This window comes from Aedes aegypti, chromosome 2, assembly GCF_002204515.2.
Source record: "Aedes aegypti strain LVP_AGWG chromosome 2, AaegL5.0 Primary Assembly, whole genome shotgun sequence".
Classification (NCBI taxonomy): Eukaryota; Metazoa; Arthropoda; class Insecta; order Diptera; family Culicidae; genus Aedes; species Aedes aegypti.
Window position 1 is genome coordinate 193024347 of NC_035108.1, and position 10920 is coordinate 193035266.

Consider the following 10920-nt stretch of genomic DNA (forward strand, 5'->3'; position numbering starts at 1 on the left):
AGTCGTGAAGTTTTACTCCCTATTTAGGATCACCGTGCGTGGGAGGTTGCCGTCGGCTGTTGCGAATTGGAATTAGTATGACTTTTATTGACGCTTCAGCTGGTATGGACGGTACAGGTTATCCATTTTTTAATTTGGTTTCGACTGTATAAATCTTTTTCTGCTTCTTTCTGACGTTCTGTCTCAACTGGGAAAGACCCCTTTGCAGCTCGCTGTCAACTACTCCAATGTCACGAGATAAAGTTTCTTCAAGATTGATTTCTGAAAAATATATTTATCATTCAAGCTTATTGTTGTTGTTACAGTATTCTATATTATTCACATAGAGAATAGAGAAAATTTATGATTAGGTTTATAAATAAAGAGCCTTTTTTGCTCTCAGTGTGTTCAAAATAGTTTTTATTGATAGCAAAAACAGTTTTCAATAAGATGTCATGAAAACACTTTTCAGCTCTAGGTGTTATAAAACATCACAATATCACCGTTAATACGACCAAAATGACAGCAAATTAAGCAATCAAAATCTGCGACATCACAGCATTAAAATTTGTTTTGCTATGATCTAAAGGTTTGCTCGGGTTCGCGTAGGTAAAATGTTGTTAACAATATTCCAAAACTCATCATGTAGTAATTCTGTATTTTATCAAACATTGATCCACAGCTTCGAGTCGTCTCGCAGTGATTTAAATTTTATCCTGAATTGTTGCTGGCATAATAACGAAAAATAATAACCTTAAAGTGTCATTCGAAATTAAAGTTTTTGAAACTTTAGGTGTTTCAGTTGAAACATAGCTTGGTAAATATTCTTTCATAGCTACCTATTTGCCTTTTCAATGCTCTGGACAGCAAGTAAATTTGCTCCAAACTGACTTGCAAAAATTGACTCGCAATAAGTCAAAATTGTTTGTCATTGGTGACTTTAATGCCAAACATCGGTCATAGAATAATTCTCAAAGTAATACCAATGGCAGAATTTTGTTTGATGAGTGCTCTTCAGAATATTTCTCAATTCAAAACCTTGATAGCCCTACATGTTTTTCCTCTTCTAGAAATCCTTCTACGATTGATTTGGTCTTAACCAGTGAATCAAATTATCATCAAAATAGACAAAAAACAAACAACAAAGCAAGCTCGCTCACAATCGTTTGTCGCAACTGTTGCGGATAAGGACACAAAAAAAGGTAAAATTGTCATGACAATCACAGAGCGCAACATTGTTGCAACCTTTTCAACTCGAGATTAATCAGTTATTTTAACCACAAAACCAAATTTGTTTATGGATGCTGCTTGATAATGTGTCGATGTTTACCAACACGGAGAAAGTTCTCGAAAATTTCAATGCGAAGCCCACAAAATCTCTGCGCACGTGGTGATCGATCTTTTTCATATTCTGTTCAAGTGATGATAAACTCATGTTGCGGAATAAAATTGTTGCAACAAGAGCAGGAGGTGACAATGTCTTTGTTGCTGCGTGTTGAGTGACAATTGATTCACTGGTCTTAACCGACACTAGTTATATTTGTAGCCAACTGATTACTCATGCTGATTTTCAATGTGATCATGTCCCTCTTACGTTTCAAATATCCCATGAAGCGATTCTCAATCCTATCAGCTCCACTTTCAATTATTTCCGAGCCGGCTGGAATATATATGAAACATATATTGATTCTAATCTTGATGTTAACATTTCTTTACAAACAAAACTTGATATTGACAATGCTCTTGAAACTTTAACGAATCCCATTGTTGAAGCCAGGAGCATTGCAAAATGTGAAGTAAACTTTGAATCCGTGATTATAGACGATGATCTTAACTCTTGATCCGTCCTAAAAACGTGAGGAGAAGGCAATTTCAACGCACTCGCGATCCTGCTATGAAAATTATATGGCAGGATTTGCAGAAAAAAAATTGATAAACGTTTTGCACAATTAAGAAACAAAAATTTTGGAAATAAGATTTCTCAATTGGACCCTAAGCCCTTTTGGAAATAATCTAAAATTTTGAAAAAACCTCAGAAGCCAATACCGGCATTGAAAGAGGAAAACAAATTATTACTAACTATTGCGAAAAAGCTCAAAAACTTGCTATGCAGTTTGAAAGTTCGCACAATTTTAATTTAGGACTTACTAGTCCATTTAAAAATCAAGTTACTCAGGACTTAAAAAAATATTATAAAATATAAAATAAAATATTCTCAATCAAGAGAACGTTTTCGAAAATGCCTGGTGGACTGATTTGGAAAAAAGTGAGAACTATTATTTAAAAAATATCAAAAATATTAAGGCTCCTGGCGATGATGGAATTTTATACATCTTCATCAATAAACTTCCAGAAAATAGCTTATCATTTTAGTTGATATATTCAACAAATGTTTTCAATTACCATATTTTCCTGACAAATGGAAAAATGCTAAGGTTGTTCCAATTTTAAAACCAGACAAAAATCCCGCAGAAGCTTCTAGCTATCGTCAAATCAGTTTGCTTTCCTCCATCAGTAATTTTTTTTTAAAAGGTCATTTTGAACATAATGATGGCCCATATAAACGAAAATTCAATTTTTTCCAATGAACAGTTCCTCCATGGACATTCGACCACTCACCAACTTTTACGTGTAACAAATTTGATCCGTTCCAACAAATTTGAAGGATATTCTACTGGTCTTGCTCTTCTAGACATAGAAAAAGCACTGTCACTGTCAAATTTGTTTGGCATGAAGGTTTGATTGTAAAATTAAAAAAAAAACTTTAATTTTCCAACATACATCGTTAGAATAATTCAAAGTTATCTGTCAAATCGTACACTTCAGGTTAGTTATCAGAACTCCAGATCTGAAAGACTTCCTGTAAGAGCTGGTGTTCCTCAAGGCAGCATTTTGGGACCAATATTATACAATATTTTCACATCTGACTTACCTCAGGGATGTCAAAAATCCTTGTTTGCGGATGACACAGGCCTCTCCGCCAAAGGACGAAGTCTGCGTGTCATCTATAGTCGATTGCAAAAAAGTTTGGATATTTTTTCTTCATACTTGCAAAAATGGAACATTTCTCCTAATGCTTCCAAAACTCAACTAATAATATTCCCACATAAACCAAAAGCTCTTTATTTGAAACCTTCAAGTAGGCATGTTGTTACGATGAAATGGGTTCCAATAAATTGGTCAGATGAAGTTAAGCATTTAGGGCTCATGCTAGATAAGAATTTAACTTTCAAAAATCACATTGAGAGCATTCATGCCAAATGTAACAAATATATAAAATGTTTGTATCCCCTTATTAACAGAAAATCGAAACTTTGTCTTAAGAACATGCTTTTGATCTTTGAACAAATTGCAGGCCAGCCATGTTGTATGCAGTATCAATATGAACTAGCTGTTGTAATACCAGAAAAAAAGTTCTGCAGAGGATTTAAATAAAAGTTGGAATTTGATTCTGAAGCTCCCTCCCAAGTGGTACTAATGAATTACATAGAATTTTCAATGTCGAAACATTGGAACAAATGTCAAATAAAATAATTAATAATTTCAGACAAAAATCGTTACAATCTTCTATTGCCACGAATAATGCGTTATATATTTAGGTTAAGTAAGGTACCCCGGGGCAAGTGAGAATCCGGGGTAAGTGGGGCGTTTCGTCATAGCTCAACTAGGAAAAGTTTTTCATGGGGGTATTCTTCTAGAATGTTGAAGATACAATGACAAGGAATGTATTTAGTACTAAACATATTGTTATTTTTATTACCATGTGGTTCATGTAACAGTTGTCAGTTCAGCGCCATTTTCAACTTGCATGATCAATTGTGACACGTTTCACGTCTTGCATTGACTCGCAAAAAATAAATGTGTTTTAAATCGAATTTCCATCAATAAGCTATAATTATAAGTATTATTACAAGCTGCTAACGATAAACCAGTATTTTGTTTTCATTTCATATTCATAAGAATCAAAATTTTTCGTTCACGTTTCATACTTTTTCCTAGAGAGTAGCTCTAAAACATTCAAACAAATGATTTTTATCAAAAAAGATCAACCTCAAATTACGTAATTGCATAAGAGGGAAAAGAAAAGTGTTATTATTCTTTATTTTTTAATTTATTTTTTATTTTTGAAATACGACTTCAAAATTTAACAAACACATAGCTGAAATTTGGAATGCATCATGAGAACGATTACTTTTCTATTTTATTTGAACTTTATTTGTTATTTCTACCAAATTAAGTAGTGATGGAAAACAATTCCACCCCATAAGGTGGTTTTCTACCATGCATATAAATAATAACAACAAATATTTATAATTTCGTCAATTATTTATTGTTTTTGTGCTACATTTTAATTAACAACTTCTAAATGATATATTTTGAACATGTTTAATTCCTCTTAACGCTTTTATTGAGGAATTTTCAGTCAATATTAAATATGAGGTCACATACTATTGAATAAAGGGTTTCTTCCTAAAACGTTACGTATTTTATGGTTGATCCCTTATGTAGATCAAATATGTTCTTAAAATTAAAAATCTATGACTTATCAATCCTATTATTGTAATGGTTGACTTACTGATGTGGATTGACGCATGAAACTGGATGTGTCCCACTTGCCCCGCTTAGCGAGGTAACTGCGTCCATTGGCTCATTCTAAAACTTTCTTCCAAGGTTTTCACAATTTCGAAATTATTAGATTAGTTTCATGCTCACACCAGCAAATATGTTGGCAAAACATAATTGTGTTGTTGGATTTGAAGAATATTGACATTTGAAAAATTTATTGAACAATTTGTTTGAACTATCGTTTTTTTCGTTCCCACTTGCCCCGCGGTACCTTAAATTGAAAGCTTTTTTTTTCTCTTATAAGCAGGTGAAATCATCCCACCTGTCAAAATTCCTGACTACTGCGGCAAATGGAGTGTAATATGTTGTTAACAAAATGTTAATAAAAGTTTAATTTAGTTTACCCAATTAGGATTATAGCACAGACAAACAGACGTCACACTCTCATCGTTGTCCATCGACCACCTTTTTAACGGTCGATTCAAAAATATGGTAGGTGGCCGATCCGCCACCCGCAGCGCTCGTATCGTTTTTGTTCGTGTTTGACATTTACACACTAACGCCATCTGTTGGCCCGTCGGCCAAACACACCGATTATAGCATTGGGCCTACATGTCTTCGTGACTATGATTTTGATTAAGATTTGTTCTAAGTGTTACGTCTATTTGTCTGTGATTATAGTGTTGTCTAACACAGAACAACTAGATATAAGAAATGAATGTAATGTTTGGAATAATACTATTAAAGAATCAAAATAGGTAAATGAAGCTTTTTATTCCTTGATAATTAACTACACAATTTGTCTCATGGTACCAAATACAGTCGAATTTCGTTCGTTGCATTATCTTTAAGTGGGTTCTCGTTAGTTGGGCAAAAGCCCACCTAAAACGAAGGCAAACGTCATTTTCTGACATAAGACGCAATGTATCAATGTTGGTAGCTCTGTTTTTCTTTTGTTCTATGTTATTTGACAGCTCGAAACTCAGCCCGATTAGTGAAAGTCTTTCCCTAAGTGGGCTACAGGTTTAGTGCAACGAACGAAAGTTGACTGTACCTACATTTTGATCATCCCAATCAATTATCTGGTTATCTCGCTACTCGCCACCAGATGGCAAAAATTCACTAGAAAGAGATTCGAAATGCATCTGCAGACATGCATGCTTTATTTATTCATTTATTTTTCGATTTGGCGCATTTTCACCTACACACGAATCCCCATTGAACATTTTTCAGTTCAACAGCCGACTAAATTGGTTGAAAAATCAGTCGATTGTTGCACCGACACTTATGGAAGATGAACACATGGATCAACTGAATATCACCCGATTTAACAGGGTGGGCCGACGTAATCCTACTAAATGGGAGGATAAATCGGTATTTTAGTAAAATCTAAGCAAGTTGACCTACTAAACATCAGATTTCCTCGGTCGCCCGATTTAATCTGGCGATAAGTAAGTTGATCGCTGCATTGAACTTCCGTTAGCGTCGGTGCAACAATCGACCGATTTTTCAACCTATTGAGTCGGCTGTTGAACTGTTAAATGTTTAATGGGGATGAATCAGAAGTTAAAAGCATGCAAAACATTTTCCGTAAAAGTTTTTTAAGATACTTATTAAACTATATTGAAAAGTATGACATTTTTATTTCCACACGAACATCAGATACACTTCTATTACAAAGTCGGGTGTTTCTATTTCTTCTAGGTGATCATCAACGAAATTTTCGATGGCACGGAGTGCGACGAATGCCCGGATCAGTGCCCGGGGTTTACTCCCCATGCTTGGAGGTAAGTCAAAATCGAACGAAACATTACCCACAGCGAAAAGAAAAAAAGGCCTCTCTTGGGATCGGAATCGATGCTTCTCATTAAAATACTGCTGACAATGCAATACATTCATATGGTACGGTTACTTGAATAGACTAAACAAAGTTTGAACTGGAACCGTTTGCTTAAGTAGAACAGTTCACAGAAGGGAATAATTATCTCGCGTTTAGTATCATACAGGCGTAGCTGCAGCGATCGATTTCACTTCGCAAGCAATCCTATCGATTTTCGTAACATTTCTCCTCAAAGCAAGTGCTTTGTATTGAAACAGCGGTCGAAAACAATCGTCCGACCAAGACTAAAGAGAACTCGAGCACTGCAGTTACGCCCTTACGATACTGAACGCGAGTACATTTATAGCATTTTAATAGCGTTTGGTTGCGTGTTGTCGTTTGCGCTGAGCTTGTCTTCGCTGTTGCTGACGCTTTTTGGCCGGGCAAACTGATATAATGTGGCCCTCCTCTCGGCAGTAGAAACAAAGCCGTTCTCTGTATCGGCAAACTGCCATGGTATGATCGGATTGCCCACAAGCATCACACTGTTGCACTTCTAGGATTCTCACTTGCTGGGATATGGTTCTGGGAGCGATCCTAACGGTAACTCCTGAATCAATCAACAGGTTTGGTCCCCTAGCTGGGGCGTGCTTTTTCTGAGGTCTTCTTTTGGCGGGTTGTTGTACCACTCGAATGGTTGTTGAGGCGGAGGATGTCGTCATCGGAGCCAGGAACTGATTTGCTGACCTTTGCTGTGGTCGTGGCTGATCAATGTATACAAACGGTGGGGTCGACTGGCCTCCATGGCGCGATCCGTTATCATTCCTTCCGATGGGCTGCGTTTTATCTTCAAGACATGAACAGAAGAGCCCCATGGTTGTTGTCGGTCAATCGGTTGTTATTCACACTGCTGTTCGGAATACATTGAACTAAAAAAAATATAACAGAAGGGGTATAATTTCGCACATTCACAAAACGCAATCACCTACTGTAAATAATGCCATTGATGAAGATCTCCTATCTATCAACAAACCCCGACAACCGTTTCGTTGTATGTGATCATGCTTACTGAACCATATTTAACTTCAACGAAAACAAGCCAAAACAGACGATGGTGGTTGTGAATACAGAGAGCGAAAAAGAGAGGAAGAGAAAGGAGAGAGATAATTTGGATTACATCATGGTGCATAAGCAGATACATACAGTAGTGTGGGACAAAATTAAAATTCTCAATCCAGTCCACTTTTTGGATTCCATTTGGGATAAGAACAGGGCAAAAATTCATGTCGATGTGTGAAGCTATAATTTAGTGCCAGCCGTTCAAAGTTTATAATAGGACTTTATATGGAGAAACTTACTTTTGCAATGATAAATCGCCAGAGGTCACCCTTTGTTTTTTATAAAAAAAAACTTAATGCAGGCCTGGAAAGGTATTTTTGCGATTAAGAAAATTGCCAAAAACTGCATAGCACGTGAAGCTACGGATGCAAGGGTGGAGGGCGGCTGTCAAATGGGAGTAAAATTGAAAAGCCGCCAACCTAAGTCCAGAACCAGTTTTAAGGCTTAACGCGGAAAAGTAAAAAATATTGTTCGCAAAATTACAGGTAATCAATAAGCTTGAAAGATATTGTTTGCATGCAGTTATTTGCTACGTGCTACTGCAGTGCGCTGTTAGCAATTTAATCAGCAAATTCGGCGTAATTCCCAAAATGGATGTTTTCTAGAAAATCGATTACGCCTTCACCATTGTTTGGTCGGAATTTTGTATGGTTGTTTACTTTTTAGAACCAGCGACACGTAGGGGTAGCAGTAAAGAGCCGCCAGTTCCACCCTTGTACGGATGCACACAAGAATAGTTAAGAAATTCCTTAACTGAATGGGTCAAGAAATTTTCTACAGAAAGCCTCATTTGAAATGAAATTTTTTCAAGAGTGCGTACTGCGTAAATGTGATTTTTTTGAGATTTTTTGTAAAACAATTTCCATGCATTAAGATAGGTGTTTTTTAAATTGATTACAAAATGAAGGATGTTTTCATAATTTCTTCATTAGTATCATTCCAAACATTACATTCATTTCTTATATCTAGGTGTTCTGTGCTAGAAAACACTATCATCCTATTTTTGTAAAACCAAATTGAGCATTTATTTATATTTTGTTAACAACATATTACAATTAATTTTCCTTAGCAGTTCCAATTTTTTATAGGTGGGTTGATTTCACGTGCTTATAAAAGAAAATAAAAACGCTTTCAATTTACTCAACCTAACTTAACCTAAATATATAACGCATTAATCGTGGCAATAGAAGATTGCAACGATTTTTGCCTGAAATTATTAATCAATTTATTTGACATTTGTTCCAATAATTCCACAATAGATATTCTATTACCATTGGTACTATACCAAGGAGGAAGCTTCAGAATCATTTTCAAAATTTTATTTTGAATCCTCTGCGGCCAGTCCATAATGGTACAACATACAACATGGCTGGCCTGAAAATTTGTTTGAATATCAAAAGCTTGTTCTTAAGACAAAGTTTGGATTTTTGATGATAAGGCTACTACACCCAAACACACACAAACGTCATTATGAAAAATTGAAAGATCAACTAATTTTCAGTGTGGCGGCTTTTGTATGCATCCACGACCGGAATACATGTTGAAGTTAAAAATGAGAGAATAAAACCCATAAGGCTCTAGTTCGATTCGTAGGAATATCCGCCAGGGGTAGGCGACAGCCGAGAACGATCGTAGAAACGATTCATTTCAATGTAGGTGAGAGGGAGAGTAGTTGTTCGGGTTTGCCTGAAGCTATGATGAATTCAAGCCCGGCGCGCTTCTCGACGAAGAGTGTCGGCTACGCAATGTCTGCTTCAAAGTCGCATGAGTTTAGGCTTACCAGATGAAATTTTTTGAAAGGAGGACATTTCGTGTGACTGGCTTTGAAAAAGGAGGACATTTTGTTTTTCAAAATCGTGACATGCTCTGGCCACGTCCTTATTAGATTACCCAGAATTTGCACAGTAATTCGGGGTATTAGTACTCTTGGGATTATAACATTTGAAGTAATGATGTTACACGCTCAAATAATTTCACGAATTCCTGTGAAATTTCAACAGCTGAACAGTTTGGTAAAATATATCAACGAAGTATGGTAAGTTTTCACAGTATTCGGTGTAAATTCACCGGAATCTGTAAAATTTCGACGGAATTACGGTATTTTATTTTATCGAAGAAACAGCAGAACAGTGTTGAGATTACGGTGAAATTCACGGATTTCGGTAAAATGAGCTTAGTACAGAATTGGACAAAACATTTGCAACTTTTTCGATTTTACAAACAAAATGGTGAACTTTGGAGGCTTAGATCTTGTTTATTTATGGTCCGATTTGAATGAAATTTTCACAAGACCGGCTATCGGCTATCGACACCCCCGGTGAAGATGCATTGATAGCAACGAAGTAAGCCATACGGTACCGGGGGATTCTTTTAGCGAAAGTTGAGACGTTTGGACGCGTTTTAAGTATCATCTGGTTTGCCATTAAATCGTCCGAGTAAATTCAATTTTCTTCCAAAAATTCCATTCCTATTTGGACGATGGCAAGCAAGTGGTATGACAGAGGGGATAAAGACATTTTACATATTTGTTACATTTGGCTTAAATGCCCTCAATGTGATTTTTGGAAGTTAAATTTATCTAGCAATGCTAGACTAGCATGAGCCCTAGATACTTAACTTCATCTGACCATTTTATTGGAACCCACCTCATCGTGACAACATGTCTACTTGAAGGTTTTTTAAATGAAGAGCGTTTGGTTTATGTGGGAATGTAATAGGTTGAGTTTTGGAAGCATAAGGAGAAATCTTTCATGTTCACAAGTATGAAGAAAATATATCCAAACTTTTTGCAATCTACTACAGATAACACGCAGGCTTTGTCCTTTGGAGGAGAGACCTGTGCCATCCGCAAACAAAGATTTTTGACATCCCTGAGGTAAGTAAGATGTGCAAATATTGTATAATATTGGTCCCTTGGGACCCATTCGCAAATATCATAACGCTAAAGGGGGTGGGTGGGTGTCCTTATTATGTTACGGCTCATACAAAATTTATAAAATATTCGTACCAAAAGTGTAACGAGGGTGGGTGTTGAAAATGGCCATTTTTGGCGTTATGAAATTTGTGAATAAACCCTTGAGGAACACCAGCTCTTACAGGATTCTGACCATTTATTAGGATGGCGTCTTCGGCAAAGTTGTTTAGTAAGTTAAAGACTATCATTGTTTGAGTTAGTCGATTCAAAATTTTGCCACTAGGCGGCACAAGTGAGCATGAAACTTTTGTTTGCAGATATCTCAGGAGCTTGACCACTTAGAAAGTTAGTGTCTTCGGCAAAGTAGTTCAGTAGCTCAAGGGCTATCATTATTTGAGCCAAGAATTAGGATATTTTGCCACCAGGTGGCGATAGTGAGCATAAAATTTTGGTTTTGCGAATACTGCAGGATCTTGACCTTTTAGACAGACACCTTCGGCAAAGTTGTTCAGAAGGTCAGGGA

General features: G+C 36.3%; 1 long non-coding RNA gene across 1 annotated transcript; it reads right to left on the bottom strand.

Annotated features, from left to right (window-relative positions):
* Positions 1–6158: 6158 nt before the first annotated feature.
* Positions 6159–7459, bottom strand: LOC5579390. The gene is made up of 2 exons (XR_002500234.1): positions 7354–7459; positions 6159–7293 (listed from the first exon to the last, which is right to left on the bottom strand). It is a non-coding gene; the product is annotated as an uncharacterized LOC5579390 (long non-coding RNA).
* Positions 7460–10920: the final 3461 nt, after the last annotated feature.